The sequence below is a fragment of the Meriones unguiculatus genome, chromosome X (genome assembly GCF_030254825.1).
Source record: "Meriones unguiculatus strain TT.TT164.6M chromosome X, Bangor_MerUng_6.1, whole genome shotgun sequence".
NCBI lineage: Eukaryota > Metazoa > Chordata > Mammalia > Rodentia > Muridae > Meriones > Meriones unguiculatus.
This window is the reverse complement of record NC_083369.1, coordinates 86,428,306-86,432,781: the sequence shown is the minus strand read 5'-3', so window position 1 is coordinate 86,432,781 and position 4,476 is coordinate 86,428,306. Positions and strand designations below refer to the sequence as shown.

Here is a 4,476-nt window from a genome sequence, read left to right as displayed (position 1 = left end):
ATGCAGTTTTTATTACTGTTGCCCTGTAGTACAGCTTGAGATCGGGGATGGAGATACCTCCAGATGATCTGTTGATCTCTTGTTGTACAGGATCATTTTGGAGATTATGGCTTTTTGTTTCTCCATACGAAACTGAGAATCTTTCTTTCAAGGTGTGTAAAGAATTGAGTTGGTATTTTGATGGTAATTGCTTTGAATCTGTAGATTGCTTTTGACAGGATGGCCATTTTCACAATGTTAGTCCTACCAGTCCATGAGCACGGGAGATCTTTCCATCTTCTGATATCTTCTTCAATTTCTTTCTTAAAGCTTTTTTTTTTTCAAACAGCTCTTTCACTTGCTTAGTTAGAGTCACCCAAGTTATTTTATGTTATTTGTGGCTATTGTGAAGGGTTTTGTTTCCATGATTTCTTTCTCGGACCTTTTATCTTAGGTATAGTGGAAGGCTTCTGACTTTTTTGACTTGATTTTCTATCCTGCCACTTTGCTGAAGGTGTTTATTAGATGACGGAGTTCTCTGGTTAAATTTTTGAGGTCGCTAATGTATACTATCATATTCTCTGTGAATAGTGACACTTTGACCTCTTCCTTTCCAATTTGTATACCCTTGATCTCCTTTAGTTGTCTTATTGCTGAGCTAGGACTTCAAGTACTATGTTGAATAGATATAGAGAGAGTAGGGAGCATTGTTCCTGATTTCAGTGGGACTCATTTGAGTTTCTCTCCATTGAATTTGATATTGACTATAGGCTTTCTGTATATTGCATTTACTATGTTTAGGCACGTGCCTTGTATCCGTGATCTCTCCAAGACTTTAAGCATGAATGGGTGTTGGACTTTGTCAAATGCTTTTTCAGCATCTAAGGAGATGATCATGTGGTTTTTCTCCTTCAGTTTGTTTATGTGGTGGATTACATTAATAGATGTCCTTATGTTGAACCACCCTTTCCTGCCCGGGATGAAGCCTAATTGGTCATGGTGGATGATATCTTTGATGTGTTCTTGGAAGTATTGTATTGAGTATTTTTGCATCAATGTTCATAAGAGAGATAGGTCTTAAGTTTTCTTTTTTTGTTGAGTCTTTGTGTGGTTTAGGTATCAAGGTGACTGTGGCTTCATAGAGTGAGTTCGGTAATGTTCCTTTTGTTTCTATTTTGTGGAATAGTTTGGAAAGAATTGGATTTAGCACTTCCTTGAAGGTCTGGTAGAATTCTGCACTGAATCCATCTGGCTCAGTGCCTTTTTTGGAAGGGAGACTGTTGATTACTGTCTCTATTTCCTTGGGGGATATAGGATTATTCAGTCTTTCTACCTCTTCTTGACTTAATTTTGTAGATGGACTCTATCAAGAAAATTGTTCATTTCTTTTAGATTTTCGAATTTTGTAGTATATAGGCTTTTGTAGTACAACCTAATGATTGTTTGGATATCCTCAGTGTCTGTAGTTATGTCCCCTTTTAATTTTTGATTTTGCTGATTTGGATAGTTTCTCTCTGTCTTTTAGTTAGTTTGGCTAAAAGTTTGTCTATCTTGTTGATTTTCTAAAGGAACCAGCTCTTGGGTTCATTGATTCTTTGAATAGTTTTATTTGTTTTTAATTGATTGATTTCTGCCCTGAGTTTGATTATTTCACCAGAGATTCTCTCTTCCATCTCCTGTATTTTGTTGGTGATGCTTACCTTTGTGGTTCCTGATCATTTCTCTAAGTTCTCCAGCTCCAGGCTTTTCTCAGTTTGTGTTTTCTTTGTTGATTCTAATTCCATTTTCATGCCTTTCACCATTTCCTTCATCTGTTGGAATGTGGATTCCTGTCTTTCTATGGTGGTCTCTTTTTTTTTTGTTCATTTCCTCTCTATATGCCACTAATTGTATTTCTACTTGTGTCTCTATTTGTTTGGCTATATTTGCCTGTGTTACTTTAAAAATTTTGTCCATTTCCTCTTTCTTTGCCTCCAATTGACTGGCCAAGTTTTTGATAGATTTGTTTATTTCCTCTTTAACTGTCTGAATTTGCATGGCTAAAATTATGGAACGCTTCATGAATTTGTGTTCCATCTTTGCGCAGGGGCCATGCTAATCTTCTCTGTATCGTTCCAATTTTAGTATATGTGCTGCCAAAGTGAGCACTGGAAAATATTTTTAAGAAAGAGATATCCATTAACATACAAGAAGCCTACAGATCACCAGCATAGAAACTTTTCATGTCACATCATAGTCAAAACATTAAATCTACAAAACAAAGTAAAAATATTAAAGGCAGCAAGGGAAAAGGGCCAAGTATCATATAAAGATAGACCTATCAGAATCACACCAGACTTTTCAACATGAAGTATTAGTTCCGAAAGAGTCTGGGAAGATGTCATGCAGACTTCAAGGTTACCACAGATGTCAACTGAGATTACTCTACTCAGCAAACCTTTCAATCAACATAGATGGAGAAAGCAAAATATTCCATGACAAAACTATATTTAAACAATATATAGACAGTAAACTAGCCCTACAGACAATAGTAGAAGGAAAACTCAAATCCAACAAAAACAACTACAACCAAGAAAACATAGGGTACAGATTAATTTCACAACAAAAATTGAAAGAAAAAGAGCAATGATTCACAGTAACACTAACAAAACGACAATAAGAGGAACTAATATTCATTGGTCACTATTGTCTATCAACATCAATGGAGTCAACTTTCCATTAAAAAGACACAGACTAACAGAATGATTGTAGATACAGGATCCAAGATTATGCTTCAACAAAGTAACACACCTCTGCAACAAAGATAAACACTACCTTAGAGTAAAGGGTTTGAAAAATATTTTTCAAAGAAATTGACACAGAAAACAAGTTGGAGTAGCTATCTTAATGTCTAACAAAATAGACTTTCAACCAAAATTAATCAGAAAAAGATGAGGAGGGGCATTTCATTCTCATCAAAGGAAAAGTCAACCAGGAGGACATCACAATTCAGAACATCTATGCTCCAAATACTAGAGTGTTTACATTTGTAAATGAAACATTATTAAATCCTAATTTGCACATTGATCCCAGAACCTTAATAGTGGGAGAATTCAATGCTACACTCTTACCAATGGACAGATCATCTAGATAGAAGCAAAATAGGGAAATAAAGGCACTTATAGAGGTCCCAAATCAAATGGACCTAAAAGATGTCTACAAAACTTATCACCAAAACTCAAAAGAGTATACTTTCTTTTCAGCACCTCATGGAATCTTCTCTAAAATAGATCGTATACTGGTAACAAAGCAAGCTTCAGCAGATACAAGAAGATTAAAATAATCTTCTGCATTCTATCTGATCACCATGTACTATAGCTGGAACTCAACAACAGAAACAGTAAAAAGCCTACACACACATGGAAACTGAACAACTCTCTACTCAATGACTGCTGTGTTAGGGAAGAAATAAAGAAAGAAATTAAAGACTTCCTAGAATTCAATAAAAATGAAGGCACAACATACCCAAACTTATGGGACACAAAGAAAGCAGTGTTGAGAGGAAAATTCATAGCACCAAGTTCCTTCAAGAAGAAATTTGAAATATCTCATACAAGGAACTTAATGGCCACCTGAAAACTCTGGAAAATAAAGAAGCAGATACACCCAAGAGGAGTAGATGGCTGGAAATAATCAAACTCAGGGCTGAAATCAGTAAATTAGAATCAAATAAAACTATTCAAAGAACCAATGAAACAAAGAGATGGTTCTTTGAGAAAATTAACAAGATAGGGAAATCCTTAGCCAAACTAAAAGGCATCGAAAACTATCTAAATTAGCAAAATCAGAAATGAAAAGGGGGACATAACTACAGACACTGAGGAAATCCAAACAACCATTAGGCCTTACTACAAAAGCCTATATGTCACAAAATTTGAAAAACTAAAAGAAATGGACAATTTTCTTGAAAGATTCAATTTACCAAAATTAAATCAACATCAGGTAGAAATATTGAACAGTCCTATATCTCCTATGGAAATTGAAGAAGTCATCAAAATCTTCCTCCCAAAAAACGCCCAGAGCCAGATCGTTTCAGTGCAGAATTCTACCAGACCTTCAAAGAAGTGTTAGCTCCAATTCTCTTCAAATTATTTCACAAAATAACAGAAGGAACATAACCACACTCATTCTATGAAGCCATAGTCACCTAGATACTTAAACCACACAAAGACCCAACCAAAAATAAAACTTCAGACCTATCTCTCATATGAACATTGATACAAAAATACTCAGTAAAATACTGGCAAACCCAATCCGGGAACATATAAAAGACATCATCCAAAAAGAATAAGTAGGCTTCATCCCAGGCATACAGGGGTGGTTCAATATACAAAAACCTATCAATGTAATCCACCATATGAACAAACTGAAGGAAAAAACAAACAAACAAACATGCGATCATCTCCATAGATGCCGTGTTCATGGATAGGAAGGAATAACCTGGTGAAAATAACCATC

General features: G+C 35.3%; 1 non-coding gene across 1 annotated transcript; it reads right to left on the bottom strand.

Moving 5' to 3' along the window:
* Nucleotides 1-2,020: 2,020 nt before the first annotated feature.
* On the bottom strand, nt 2,021-2,127 carry LOC132650300 (U6 spliceosomal RNA). The gene has a single exon (XR_009588667.1). It is a non-coding gene; the product is annotated as a U6 spliceosomal RNA (small nuclear RNA).
* Nucleotides 2,128-4,476: the final 2,349 nt, after the last annotated feature.